Source organism: Schistocerca nitens, chromosome 3 (assembly GCF_023898315.1).
Source record: "Schistocerca nitens isolate TAMUIC-IGC-003100 chromosome 3, iqSchNite1.1, whole genome shotgun sequence".
Taxonomy (NCBI): domain Eukaryota; kingdom Metazoa; phylum Arthropoda; class Insecta; order Orthoptera; family Acrididae; genus Schistocerca; species Schistocerca nitens.
In genome coordinates this window covers 35,248,432-35,263,787 of record NC_064616.1, presented here as the reverse complement: position 1 = coordinate 35,263,787, position 15,356 = coordinate 35,248,432, and the positions used below count along the sequence as shown (strand labels likewise).

The 15,356-nt window shown below is 46.9% G+C and overlaps 1 protein-coding gene across 2 annotated transcripts in view; it reads right to left on the bottom strand.

The window, feature by feature from the left end:
- Nucleotides 1-15,356, bottom strand: part of LOC126247980 (polyhomeotic-proximal chromatin protein) — a 268,986-nt gene that overhangs the window by 143,909 nt on the left and 109,721 nt on the right. The window contains exons 1-2 of one of the 2 annotated variants that reach the window (XM_049948548.1): nucleotides 14,712-15,017; nucleotides 14,174-14,270 (exon numbers count right to left, since the gene is read on the bottom strand). The gene's annotated coding sequence lies outside the window, so the exon portion shown is untranslated. Of the gene's footprint in view, nucleotides 1-14,173; nucleotides 14,271-14,711; nucleotides 15,018-15,356 lie in introns of those variants that run through there. The other variant, XM_049948549.1, reaches the window with a different exon arrangement.

Below are 15,356 nucleotides of genomic sequence, written 5' to 3'. Positions count from 1 at the left end.
TGGTGGATAGAGTCGAGACGCCGAAGAATAGACGGCCGAGCAGAGGAGTAGACTATGCTTCCATAGTCCAATTTCGAGCGCACTAAGGCGCGATAGAGGCGGAGAAGGACCACTCGGTCCGCTCCCCAGGAGGTACCATTCAGGACACGGAGGGTGTTGAGCGTTCGCAGACAGCGAGCCGAAAGATAGGAAACGTGGGAGGACCAGCACAGTTTTCTGTCAAACATAAGACCCAAGAATTTAGTGACGTCTGAAAACGGAAGGTTGACAGGACCTAGATGTAAGGAGGGCGGAAGAAACTCCTTACGTCGCCAAAAATTAATACAAACGGTCTTACTGGGAGAAAAACGGAAGCCGGTTTCGAGGCTCCAAGAGTGGAGGCGATCGAGACATCCTTGAAGACGGCGTTCAAGAAGGCTGGTCCGTTGAGAGCTGTAGTAGATCGCAAAATCGTCCACAAAGAGGGAGCCCGAGACGTCAGGAAGGAGACAATCCATAATTGGATTTATAGCGATGGCAAACAGTACAACACTCAGCACGGAGCCCTGGGGTACCCCGTTTTCTTGAGAGAAAGTACGGGAGAGAGTAGTGTTCACCCGCACCCTAAATGTTCGCTCTGCCATAAATTCGCGAAGAAAAAGGGGCAGCCGGCCTCGAAAGCCCCAAGAGAACAGTGTGCGGAGGATGCCTGTCCTCCAACAGGTATCGTATGCTCTCTCCAGATCAAAAAATATTGCTACCGTTTGGCGTTGCCGGAGAAAATTGTTCATGATATAAGTGGAGAGAGCAACAAGATGGTCAACTGCAGAGCGATGCTTTCGGAATCCGCATTGGGCAGGTGTTAAAAGACTGCGGGATTCCAGCCACCACGCTAAACGGTAATTCACCATACGCTCCAAAACCTTACAGACACTACTCGTGAGAGAAATGGGGCGATAGCTAGAGGGGAGATGTTTGTCCTTTCCAGGTTTCGGAATGGGAACGACGATAGCTTCCCGCCATCGTCTGGGAAAGGTACTGTCGGTCCAAATTCGATTATAAAGGCGAAGGAGGTAACGCAGACTATGGGTTGATAAATGCAGCAACATTTGGACATGGATACCATCCGATCCAGGGGCGGAGGAGCGAGAAGAAGAGAGGGCATGTTGGAGTTCCCGCATGGAGAAAACAGTATTGTAGCTTTCGCGATTTTGAGAGGAGAAAGCAAGAGGTCGCACTTCCGCTGCACGTTTCTTCGGGAGAAACGCTGGCGGGTAATGTGAAGAGCTCGAAATATCAGCAAAGTGCTGACCCAATGAGTTAGAAATTGCGACGGGGTCCACTAATGTATCATGCGCGACAGTGAGCCCAGAGACCGGGGAGAAACTAGGCGCGCCTGAGAACCGTCGAAGCCGACTCCAAACTTCCGAGGAGGGAGTGAAGGTGTTAAAGGAGCTAATAAAGAATTGCCAGCTTGCCTTCTTGCTATCGCGGATGACGCGACGGCATCGCGCACGGAGTTGCTTATAGCGGATACAGTTTGCCAAAGTAGGATGGTGACGGAAAATGCGAAGAGCACGTCGCCGCTCACGGATTGCGTCACGGCATGCCTCGGTCCACCAAGGAACTGGGGGGCGCCGGGGCAATTCGGAGGTGCGTGGTATTGAACGTTCCGCAGCTGTAAGAATAACGTCGGTAAAATGTGTGACCTCATCGTCGACGCTGGGAAAGCGACGGTCATCGAATGTCGCTAGAGACGAAAAAAGTGTCCAATCGGCTTGGGCAAACTTCCAGCGTCGCGGGCGCATATATGGCAGTTGAGGCTGCAGCCTAAGGACACATGGAAAGTGGTCACTCGAGTGTGTGTCATCAAGGGCGAACCATTCGAAGCGCCGAGCAAGCGGAACAGTACCGATCGCAAGGTCCAAATGAGATAAATTTGTCGTGGAGGCAGACAAAAACGTGGGGACCCCAGTGTTGAGGCAAACTAGATCCGCTTGGTGGAAGACGTCTAGCAATAGGGAGCCACGTGGACAAGGATGTGGAGATCCCCAAAGCGGGTGGTGGGCATTGAAGTCCCCAACCAGCAAATAGGGGGGTGGAAGCTGACCAAGAAGATGAAGGAGATCAGCTCGTGCCATCGGTGTGGATGATGGAATGTATACAGTACAAAGAGAGAACGTGTATCCAGAAAGGGAAAGACGGACGGCGACAGCTTGGAAGGAACTGTCTAAGGGGATTGGATGATAATGGAGAGTATCATGGAGAAGAATCATGAGTCCTCCATGGGCTGGAGTGCCTTCCACAGAGGGGAGGTCATATCGGACGGACTGAAAATGAGGGAGAACAAAGCGGTCATTAGGACGCAGCTTTGTTTCCTGAAGACAGAAGATGACCGGCGAGTAGGATCGTAAGAGGATCGACAATTCATCCCGATTGGCTCGAATGCCGCGGATATTCCAGTGGATAATGGACATAGGGTGAACAGAAAATGGAGGAATGTGACCAAGGGTGCTGTCAACTCAACGACTGCTCAGAGCTTGCGACCGACAGCATGGAATGGCATTCAGCCGAAGGCAGAAGATCCTGATCCATAGGTTGGTCAGGAGCAGCTCCTGCCACCAGCGATCGGCCGGTTGACCGGCCACCAGCAGTGCGCCTCGGCGACACAGAAGACGGCCGCGGGCGATTTCCGCCAGGTGGCGCTGTGGATGGGACACGCCTTGGCGGAGAAGGAGAGGAACTGGGTTTCTTTGTAGCCTTCTTGGAAGTATGAGGTTTAGAGGAAGGAGGAACCGATGGTGGTGAAGTTGCCGTACGTAAAAACTCTTCACGAGTATGCTCTTTCTTCGAAGACTTGGTGTCTGACTTTTGGGCTCGAGATTTAGCAGAACCCGACGAAGGGTGAGCCAAAGAGTGGGCAGGCGAAAGTGGTGAAGTTGAACGGGCGATCTTTGCGCTGGCCGATCGGACGACCGTGGCACTAAAGGTGAGGTCGCAAGTCTGCGTGGCCGCCTCCTTTGTTGGCCGAGGAGAAGCAAGGACAGTGCTGTATTTGCCTGTCTGAGGCACGGTGGGCTGTCGACTGGCGAACAACTTCCGAGCAGCAAAGGTCGACACCTTTTCCTTCACTCTTATTTCCTGGATGAGCTTTTCGTCCTTAAAAACTGGGCAATCTCTAGAGGAAGCAGCGTGGTCACCCATACAGTTGATGCAGCGAGGGGATGGAGGTGGACAAGCACCCTCATGGGCATCCTTGCCACACGTAACACATTTGGCCGGATTAGAACAGGACTGGCTGGTGTGATTGAATCGCTGGCACCGATAGCAACGCGTAGGGTTTGGGACGTAAGGACGAACGGAAATTATCTCATAGCCTGCTTTGATTTTCGATGGGAGTTGCACTTTGTCAAATGTCAAAAAGACAGTGCGGGTTGGAATGATCTTCGTGTCAACCCTTTTCATAACCCTATGAACAGCCGTTACGCCCTGGTCTGACAGGTAGTGCTGTATTTCTTCGTCAGACAGTCCATCGAGGGAGCGTGTATAGACAACTCCACGCGAGGAATTTAAGGTACGGTGCGGTTCCACCCGGACAGGGAAAGTGTGTAGTAGTGAGGTACGCAGCAATTTTTGTGCCTGGAGGGCACTGTGTGTTTCTAACAACAGGGTGCCATTCCGTAATCTGGAACAAGACTTTACAGGACCTGCAATTGCGTCGACACCTTTCTGAATTATGAAAGGGTTGACTGTGGAGAAGTCGTGACCTTCGTCAGACCGAGAAACAACAAGGAACTGTGGCAACGATGGAAGAACTGACTGTGGTTGAGACTCAGTGAACTTACGTTTGTGAGCAGACATAGTGGAAGATGAGGAAACCATTGCGGAAGAATCCCCCATGATTACCGGCGTCTCCGATGGCGCGCTCCTCCCTTGTGGGGGCCCTCTCTGAGGGCACTCCCGCCTTAGGTGATTGTTCACACCTCAGGTCACACCTCCCGACAAACGGACGGAGGGACCAATCGGCACTTTCGGAAGGTATCAGCTCGGGTAATCACCCCTCCCTGGGCCTGGCCGTTACCAGGGGGTACGTACGTGTCCTACCTGTCTACCCGGGGCGGGGAATTACGCGTTACCCCGTCACCGGCTACGCATGGAAGTGCGTGGGTCGGCCTTCAGACACGCACAGGGAGGAAGAAAGAGAAAGGGAAATGGAAAGGGAAAGGAAAGAAGAGGTCTCAAACGCCGCAGCGGAGAAAAGGGTAGAGAGAAGAGGTAAGGAAAAGAGAGGGACAAAGGAAGGACGAAGACTTACAAGTAAGGAAGGCGAAGATTGTGGTACATTTACAAGCGTCCGTCTCCGGACGTAGGCACAAACCATTCCCCCAGAGGGGGAGAAAAGGAAGGAAAGAGCCAGAGGTGAGGGGGGGGGGGCGAAGATGGGGGATGGGGAAGGATGCGGAAAGGGAAGGTATGCAGCCCGGAAAGGAAGGAAGGCCACATCAGCTCGGGGTCCCGTGCTCGCTAAGCACGTATCCACAAAAGAGTTGTGGATCCCCTGGGGGGAGATACGAGCCTGACAGGTGACACGTGCTTAAGCATCCTGTCTGATCACCTGCATCCATTCACGTCCATTGTGCATTCCGATGGACTTGGGCAAATCCAGCAGACAATGCGACACCCCACACGTCCAGAATTGCTACGGAGTGGCCCCAGGAACACTCTCCTGAGTTTAAACACTTCCGCTAGCCACCTAACTCCCCAGACACGAACATTATTGAGCATATCTGGGATGCCTTGCAACGTTCTGTTCAGAAGAGATCTCGACCCCTCTTACTCTTAGAGACTTATGGACAGCTCTGCAGGATCCATGGTGTCAATTCCCTCTAGCACTACTTCAGACAGTCGAGTCCATGCCACTTCACATCGTGTTGCGACACTTCTGGCCACTCTCACGGGCCCTAAACGATATTAGGGAGGTGTACGAGTTTCTCTAACTCTTCACTGTAGATGAGGTTTGTATGTCAACATGAGTATAAATGTTTGACTAAGGTGGTCTTCCCCGAAGTTCCCGATGGCGAGAAATCGAAATGTGCATTCAGTCGGTTAGGTTGGTTGGTTGGTTGGTTGTGTTTCGGAGGGAGGAGGGGGCGGGGGGCGGCGGCAAGGGACCAAACAACAAGGTCTGTTAAAAGCGAGAAGGGTAAAAACGTGATGGACATCTTTTGTAACGTCAGTATTAAAATAAAATGAAGGATATAGGGAAGTCAAGAGGTGGGCGACACCAGGCTCTGCATGTGACAGAAAATATTCCATCCACATCTCTCCCACCCCTGATTCATTAGTCAAGAGCGCCCATTATTCAACAAAGTGCGACACCCAGAACATAAAACTGGGCGCAGAAGCGAGGAAACAATTCGAATCAAAAAGCGAGTAAAATAGAGTAAAAGAGGGACGAAAGAATAGCCTTGTCCGGGAGTTTGGTCGGAGATCGCCCAGGCCTAGCATACAGTGTGAGATGCCCCATCCCCAACCACCCTGTCCCTGCTCCAGTACCTTTTAACTGAGAATCAAATCCACTTTCACCGGCCGCGCGGGATAGCCGCCACGGTTCGTGTGGCTACCCCCGTCGGAGGTTCGAGTCCTCCCATGGGCGGGCGTGTGTGTGTTTGGTTCCATAGAACTTACCACAAATTTCCCGTAAGTTACACTTTCACGGAGAAAACTAAGAGGCAGTTCAACCACCCGTGAATCGTCGCCAATATGAGATGAATTGAGTCCAGGAGGGCGAAAACAGAGAGGGGCACGACATTTAACCAAGGTATGAACTACTGTCTGCAAGGCTCTACAACCACAATATGGGGGTGGCTTGTTACACAAAAGAAAACTGTGGGTCAACCTTGTATGACCGATGCGGAGACGACATAGGACCGTAGATTCCTTCCGGCAGAAGCGGAAGGAAGGGCCCCATGCTGCAGCAGTCTCGTTGATTGTGCGGTGTTTGCTACATGGGGTAGCAGCCCACCAGGCGTTCCATTTCCGAGCGGGCAAACAGCTCGTGTTCACGCAAGTCCGCACCTAGGGTCCGCAAAGCGAACGGCGATTTAGTACGTGCTCCTCTAGAGAGTCGGCTACATCAAGTATGAGAGGCGTTTTGTAATCTAATGAGCATCCCAGTAGATCCATTACTCCTACAATTAACTGAATAGTGGTACCTCACAATTTTGTATTGATGGTAAAAATGCATCTTTCTCAGCCCAGTTCCGGGCAGACAAGCCCCCTGCGCTTTGGAGAACGAAACGTGCATTCGATTTTTCATTCTCGTTTTAAGTCTGAATTGACTCAACATAACGTTTACATTTTTGTTAGTACTTTGAAACTATACACTCCTAGATCTGGCTTAACAGTATCGGTTATGGTTACATATAAAAAACTGACAAGAAAATTAAATAAAAAACAAGTGTTGAATTGTGCAGTGGTGAAATGGACGGGCTGCACCTTTAGATGCTTTTAAAGCAGCGGTAACGTTTAAACCATGCACTGAACCTATCTTCAATATAAGCCCTTACAACTGAATCTCGTTATTACCTATGTGTCTTTCAACACTTTCGCTTCACCTTCTGCCATTTCGAGTATTTAAGCTAATTTACCCTCTTTTGTAATTTGTTTTATAAAAATGTTACAGTACTCTTTATCTTAGCATTGCTATACTACATTAAGGCTTACTAACACGTTGCAGGGAGTGGCCGAGAGAAAGTCTAATGTCTGCTACTAGTAGGGGAGGGTAAGGACAGTTCTGGGGAGATAAGATGTGAGCGGGTGAAAGTTACTGCGATAGTGTGAAACGCTGGTTTACGGAGCTGTTTTTCTAAGCCTCTGAGTTGATGCTTTACAATCAGGAACAAAGGAATTTAAAACAACCGGCCGCAGGGGTTTCGCGGTAACGTCGCTTCCTCGGATCCACCTACCCTATCTGATCAAAGTATCTGGACAACACTATGTAATGCCCAGTTGACCACTAGACATCGTGAGAGGCGATACTGCCAGTACATGAGACGGCGGGAGGGGGGGGGGGGGGGGGGTTAGTACTGGGTACTGTGTTGTCAGTAGATATACAGTAACAGCACAATGGCAGAGCTCGGTGACTACGAACGATAACTAGTCATACGAGTAACACATCCACCAAGAAAATTTCAATCCTTCTAAGGCTGTGGAAATACGAAGGAACGACAAAGCTAAACCAACACCGAGCAGATTTTATGTACCGACGAACAGGGATGACTAATGTAGCGCCTACATAACCTATAAATAGTTTGCTTGTGGTCCCCTCGTAAATTAAAAAAAAAAAAAAAAATAATTATGATAGCACTGTAGATTATTGGAGGGAGGGAGATGGTGACTTAAGTCGTAAGCTCCGGGTTATTCGCCAGTTAACGGGATCGCTAAATCACTAATTACCGAAGTATGAATAACGGTTTGTGAGTAGAGGAGTGGTGGAGAGAAGGCGGAAGGAAATGGCAGTTTCCTGTGCAGTTGCGTCACAGCCGGCTGCCTGTGCACGGTGTCGGATCACGTATGTGGAGCTACTACAGTCCGAGAGCCCTGCCAAAACCCACGGTTTTCACCCCTTGTTCCTCTCTGTTACGGGCGCACACTACCAACATACAATTCCAGCAGAGCTAATGCGTAAGCCTAGGTGGTGGTGACTCATCAAACGCGATGACTAATCTCACCAACCCGAGAATTGCAATGTATCGTATGTGACCTGAAGGAGAACTTTTGCTCTCAAGTGAGGTCTGGCCAAGATTATATTCGGGTCTCCCAGACGCTACGCTTCAGAGTCCGATCCGGTAACAGGATAATTTTTCTAGGCTAACTTCCGCGGTGCATGTGGCAGGTACCCCCAAACTTAGGCTATGATCGTGGGTTTCGTCTAGGTACAAACTGGAACGAACTAAGGTCCCTCTGAATGTTATGCCTTTTTTTAGGAGGGGACCCAAATATTATGTAGGCTTCACTTCCAAGTTGTTTTTTCACTGTACTCTTTCAACAGCATCCACTTCTAATTCAGGAGCTTTACTTCCAAACTTCGAAGAAGTATCGCAAGGTATGCAGGAGTCCTGTGAAATTTGGAAGGCAGATGATGAGGTACTGGCGGAAGTAAAGCTCTGAGTAGTGCTTGAGTAGTGCTTGAGTAGTTCGGTCGGTACAGCACTTTGCTGCGAAAGGCAAAGGTCGGTCCCACGTTCGAAACCTGGTCCGCTTTTAATTTTCCAGGAAGTTTCAAATCACCACACACTTGGCGCTGCAGAGCGAAATTTCATTCTGGAATGTTACTCTTCATGCTTTACTGAAAATAAACCACTATCCAACTTTGTGCTGTCACAGACCATCAAAGAATAGTAGCAGCGGAAGCTAATTGGCTGCATGAGAAATTTACGGAATTTCAATTTCTATCGTTCTTTTATAATTATGTTCTCGGCTGAAAAACAGGAAACAAACGCACATAATCGTATTTAGTTATTGTTGCTATTTATACAATACTATGCCGTTCGATTGCAATGCAGCTTAGACTATTCCAGGACATAGCTATCTCAAATGTACTCCATTCTCTACCAGGATTCGTAGAGAACAATAAGAAATTGGGGGGGGGGGGGTAAGTATAGGCTACCTGAATGAAAAACCAGTGTTTTTTAAGTACCTACAGTGGTTAATAAGGCTGATCTATGTACTGCAATGCAGGAACTCCCCCACGATACCGGTCGGTACGCCACGATACATTGAAATCCCGAAATAGGCGACGAAGATATCGGATCAGAAGAGAAATTATCAGATTTAACATCGTGTGGTAAGCCCGCGCTCCATTTTTACGTTTCGGGAGAGTAAATCTAGCAGGCAAGGACCTGTCACTTATTTTAGTTTCCAAATTGAAACTGATAAGCGATATTAATGTTTTCGGTGTGCTTATTGACGCCACATTGTAGTTACCTGTTACAGGAAAGTAGGGGGGACGGAGTTATTACTGTGCTCTAGCGGTAGTGTCACAATTCCGCTATGTTATCTCCGAATCACCAACGATCACGGCCCAGAATAGTCCTCCGTGCAAGTGGGGGTGTCTCAAAACCAATATACGAAGTGCGTCACCGAAATACTTCCGATCGTGCGTAGAGGATATAACCAAATACTGCAAGGGCAGCGACCGCTCGCGCCATGACATTAAGTGAAATGTAACAAGGCTCGCTGATATCATACTGCATACTTTCTGCTAAGTACCACGTTCTCGACAGTTTGCTCTTTTTTATTGTGCTGCGACCTATATATATAATCCTAGTGGATAACGTCGGGGCTGATGTATATACAGAAGCGACAACGCTAGAAAACTGCAACATGGCCATCAGTAGATGGACGACCCTCAACAAATGTAGCGTATTGTCTACAAATAGGAACAAAGACCCACCACTGCGTAATTAAACGATTGGAAGCGAACCACTGAAAGTTGCCACAATCCTTAAATATCTCGTAGATTGCGTACGGAGCGATTTAAAATGGAACTAACATATGAGACTAATAGCAGGAAAGCAGATTCAATTTATAAGAATCCTCAGAAAGTGTAGGCCACGTACGAAGGAAGTAGTTTACAAATCTCTCGTCTGATCAGTATTTGAATGTTACTCATCAGTCTGGGATCCGTACCAGATAGCTCTGATAAGAAGATCGAAGCATTTCGTTGAAGATTCATTTAGTAAGCGCCAAAAGTGTCACGGAGATAAACTCCAACCAGAAGCGATACAAGAGCACACTGTGGTCCCGAGAGCGTTCATTCCAAAAAGAGTCTGCCTGTGTGTGTGTGTGTGTGTGTGTGTGTGTGTGTGTGTGTGTGTGTGTGTGTGTGTGTGTCGCAAAAAGGCGGGCATGACGAGAATCGAGCTCAAACTGTGGCTTACCAATGCCAATAATCGTTCTTCCCGGCGATCATTCGTGACAATCAGGTAAAGGATGAAGTGGCAGTGGTACATGGAATAGCTTCCACCACCCATCCCCAAGTGACTTGCAGCGTGTCCATGTTTGGAGGGAATTTCATACTCGGCTTTAGCCAAATGCTGTTTCTCGATATTTGGGTTGCATTTATTACGAGATCATCATCTCACATTCGCACGGTAATTTTGGTAGGGTTGGATTACAGGTAGCTAATAGCTTGTTTACCACTGATGGATATACTGCACGCTTATTGTTTAGATGTTGATATCAACAAGGGACGTAACGAACCGCATGAGAACATCTGTATCTTGTGCTATAGGAATACTAAGCTGTTGCGACACTTCCCGTGCTGGGCTGTTGCTTGATGGTACTTCACATTTCGCCAGTTCGGGACTTATCTGGAAGGCTCTGAGATAGTTTTAGAATTCCGATTCAAAGCCAAGCGAAAGCGATAACCTTCAGTTGTGTAAGTGGAATCACATTACACCATGTTCGCCTGTACTAATTACATTTTGGTCGAATGACTCCAAAAAAGAGTTCAGATTAGATATTTCTTCGTGCGGACCTACGGGGCATTTGAGATGATTTCTGCTGGGGATAGGTTTGCAAATTTTACTTCCATAAAAAGACAACCGAATCAAATGAGTTCCTTAGAAACATCAACGCATACTCCCGAGATGAGCAAGACTGAGGAAGCAAGTTGTTGCTCAACACCAATAGACGCAGAGCGTCACCGAAATACTTCCGATCGTGCGTAGAGGGCGTAACCAAATACTGCAAGGGAAGCGACCACTCGCGCAATGACATTAAGTGAAATGTAACAGGGCTCGCTGATCATCTCATACTGCACACTTTCTGCCACGTACCAGGTTCTCGACAGGTTGCTCTTTTTTATTGTGCTGCGACCTATCCTACAATACTTCATACTTTTAGGCTGCGTACCTGTAGATAACCCGTCTCCAGTTTCTGAAGTAATTATGAATTCATTTCCGTCACCTGCGAAACCTGTATCTCAAACTGGTTAATCCTCCAGATTTGACCCTGACGGCGCATGATATTTAACAGCCCCCCTCCTAGCATAGCGAACTAAATAAAAAATTATTTAATTTTATAATAAGTTGTCCTTCCACGCTGCAAGATACCCAGGTATTTTGAAAAACGAAACCTTTAGTGTCTCCTATGGGAATGTTTAATCTACAAGCTTCACGCCATTAATTACCAATAGTTTGGAAACTTGCCACATTACATTCTTCATTATGTGGGAAATTAGCTTCCTCCCCATTGTCTCAGTTCTCTTTCCAAGAGATCTTAGGCTCTGGTTATTACAAGAGATATGTTCTTCTCCTAACGCGTTAGTATTGGGACATACCTGCTAGGACTAATTATCTCAGTGGCTTAGGGAGTCTCAAAGACAAATCTAAATGTCGAGGTTTCCATTTTCCGCAGGCCCCGGGATTTTTTTTTTCCTTCCCTGCCACCTATCACTACTTCCACCTTGTGCAGTGATTTGTTACCGTGAAAAATTCTTCGCTGTCCTGTAGATCCCAACCCACGTTAAACTATATGTTACCCATGACTAATCTGATAAATCAGTTCAAAGTTACGAGGAAGGCAAGGAAGGGCGTAACGTTCCAGTGGGATCATTCCTAGCAAAGCAGGGTGGGGTTCAACACTCGGGATAAGGACAGCTTTATCTCATGAGTGCCGCTCTCTTTTCCTCCAATTATTCACCGAGTCGATGCTAGGGAAACATTCATTGTGTTGGCTTTCACAATGTTCATCTTGTAGGTTGACAAACTAGAATCGAGACGAAGATTTGCACCACAAATGGGATCATTTTAACATAGTCAACCGCATTGCTTTTAGTCAGACTAGCGAAGTAGCCGAGACTTTAGATCCAGGGGCACGAATCCGTTCCTCGTCCGACAGAAGTGGCCGCCAGAGTTTCAGAGCTTTCCCTGGCTGTCGGCTAATTATAAGACATATGATGGCGGCTGGCTGGAGGGGAAAGATAGTTCGCTAGAAGAAATAACTCAGGACGGGGTGGGGGCCGAAGAGGGACGCCACATGAGATATGAGTGGCCGCCACACGAAGTCCGCTTCTGACTGCGGCAGAGAGGCTCTTCCAAAGTCATACGATGAATCCAACGAAAATTTACATTATATAACATAGCAGGACGTCACCTACCATTCCCCTAGTATTTTAGAAAATTTTTTAACTATTCAAAGAACGGCAACTAAAATAAACGCTGCCCTCAATAGCCTGCAAATGCAAAGGGATACACACCTCGTAGACTGTGTGTGTGTGTGTGTGTGTGTGTGTGTGTGTGTGTGTGTGTATAGAAAGGGGGGGGGGGGGTTGCCCAAGAGCTTCACCATGCGAAGCGACATGGAATTTTAAAAGTACTCGTACACGTTGTACGATCTTCCTTCGCGACAATGTAGACAATCTGTCGACACGACAGGATGAGATGCCTGCTTTAATTTTATCTCCCGACTCTCAAATACATACGGTAGGTCGCTATCGTTCCCGCAACCAAAAAGTTTCTTGTTTGAACACAATATTAGTTCAGGTTTTCCTATGGCACTTGGTACTACACAAATACTGAGTTGGTTTTTTTAACCGCCATACTACCAATCAATCTCTATTCACGCCACAAAGATGGCACAGTAGAGAATTCAATGCAAAAGGAAGACAAGTTTACCGTCCGGTTGACAGCAAGACCCTTAGACGGCATTTGCATTAAGCGATTCAGGTAACCACGGAAAATCATAATCTTTGTATGGCTAGAAACTGAAGCCCAGTGTCTTAACCATTGCATTGCGTCGCTCGTTAAAGTTCTAAGCAATTACAACAATAGTAAACATAGATCATTACACTGTAAGCTACAAACTATCTGCGTTAATTTACTAGCAGTGGCGGTAATTCATGTTTCTGAACACAATCACACGCGCGTCAATTTTTTACCACTAATGGAAGTGATAACAGACTGTAAGGGTGCTGCAACACAAAAACCAAAGTCATTCTTTTCACGGAACGTGCCTGGTCTCTTCACACCAAACCCACCGATCTCAACACTACAACAGTCATTTAAAGGATGTCGCAAAGCAGGTCCATGGTGCTCCGGCGAAACATACTTGGATCACCTGCATTGTTAAAACGTCTCAGTTTACACACACACAATACACAAGATATTTCCAACATGCAATTTGCAACATGGTGTATTTTATCCCATGCTTTCTCGGAAAGAGTTTATCGTAAAGCTTTTGACAGCATTTTTTTTTTCAAAATGCAATTCCACAGCACATTAAAGAGCTGGTAGTGAATTTCCAGAGATTCTGTGTAAATAATTTCGTGCCAATGAACAATAAATGTGAGTTACATTAACAGACCAGCAAAAGGAAATGATAATGCATAGTCGAAAACGGATTATATTGAATTCTTCGACACGTTAAGTCAACTCTAAACCAAACTGTCACCTTTCAACTTACAGACTTTGGACTACACTCTAGAACCCACATTCCAAAATGTACATATGGTAAACAAATAACGTCTATGTTCTGTTCCCTTCCTGTTTGCGCACGTATTACGTCATATGCCACATCATTAAGTCACCGTAAGGTGTCGGTAGGTTCAGCTGAGTATTTTTTTTTTAATCAACACACTGTTGTCACTTAAGGCTCCTCACAAATTGGGAATACGCTGGCACCTAAAGGTTCTTGTAATTGCAACACAGTAACGTAGTCACATTATCTGGGAGGCCTCTTGCATGTCTATCATGTCTGATGTGATCAACTAACAAAGTGACTGGACTGTCCCCTTGTATTACCTTATATTCGACAACGGAGTATTTTTTTTAAAAAAAGACGGAAGCTAAAATCTGGTACTGCAGTATCGGCGGCTTCCTAGCAACCGCTGCGTCCTGCAGTTGTTTGGTACGCACGGCCAAATCAATGTGATCACCGAAGGGCGCGCAGTTTGTATAAACAGCATACTCACAGACGACCTAGTAAGCATTAAAGCATCTGTATTTTATGGCGTTGCTAGTTACTATCTAGATCTATTATACAACAAATCACCTTTCTTAATGTGCTGCACAAATATACATACAGAACGTGGTACCTGTTTTTAACTCACGTGCAACAGTTGAACATAAAAAGGACATTCTGCTAGTGCCTCGTAATGGGGCACGTAAAATACGAAATTTACACTTACCACAAATACTGAACGTAGATGGGCGACTGGATGGATGATCTCTAAATAGAAGCAATTCTGGAGCGCTGCTTACTAGTGTGTTGTGACACGCCCTCCTCTGTAACAAACAAGCATGGACCATATACTAAGGACAAGTTTGGAACGGAAAGAACATTTTTTACAAAGTTGCAAAAGCTAACAAAACAATGTGGACATCTTGAATCTCTGGAGTACTCAGCATTTTTATTTTATTCTGGCATCATGATTAAATTTTAAATCCATCGACAAATATAGTTTTGTGCTGTTCACCTATCTCTCAATGACAAATTACACATTTATAATGTCAATATTTATATGTATTACTTCATTAAAATATCTCTACGTAACTGCCAGTTCTCCAAAGACAGATGTCTCTCTCTAAGGCGCATCGAAGTGAACCTGTAGCGGCGAAAGGCTTTGAAGATAATTTTTCTGAATGGGCAGATCACTTAACGAACTGCCTGTCGATTGCCTTTTGTGAAAACTATATTGTTTGAGATGTACGTGACCATTAACTTACCGAAAAACAGCAGCTTGTAAATACGCTAGAGCCGTGGGTCCAAAGCGTCACACTTAAAAAAAGAATACACCACACATTCTGTTAATGTACGGCAAATACCCAACCGGAGGTGCACGGAGTATCCATACGGCGAGACACACGGACTTTCCAGAGTAACACGGGTCGGAAAACTCTTCATAACACACAGCTACGTGCTGTCAGCAGCGCTACAACTGCGCAACTGGCTTTTGGAAAGCGCCGGGCCGGGCACCGCGACGCCTCCCTGCGGAGGCAAGAGCAACTAAGCACCGCGCTGTTGTGGTCATCCTCCCCTTCTTACGTGGCATTTAGTCCCATTAGAAGCTTCCTCCACCACACTGCTAGTAGCCAGATACTTGTCGAACGTGTCCTGCACCGGCCCGCTCACTTACAGTGTTGCACTGTATCCACTGCGGTGTCAGGCGGTCGGTTGGCAGCACTTGTTGCGTCATAATACTGTCACGGGCTAAATATTGTACAGGGCAGTGTGGCCTCACAACGCGTTCTGTTGCGAACGTTTAGGTCATCTTTCACTCCACCCACATCAACGAAATTCGCGCCTTACCCGTGGCTCTTCTGTAATAACCTGTATTTCCTCAGCTGAAGAGAATTTCGAAGCTGAACGTA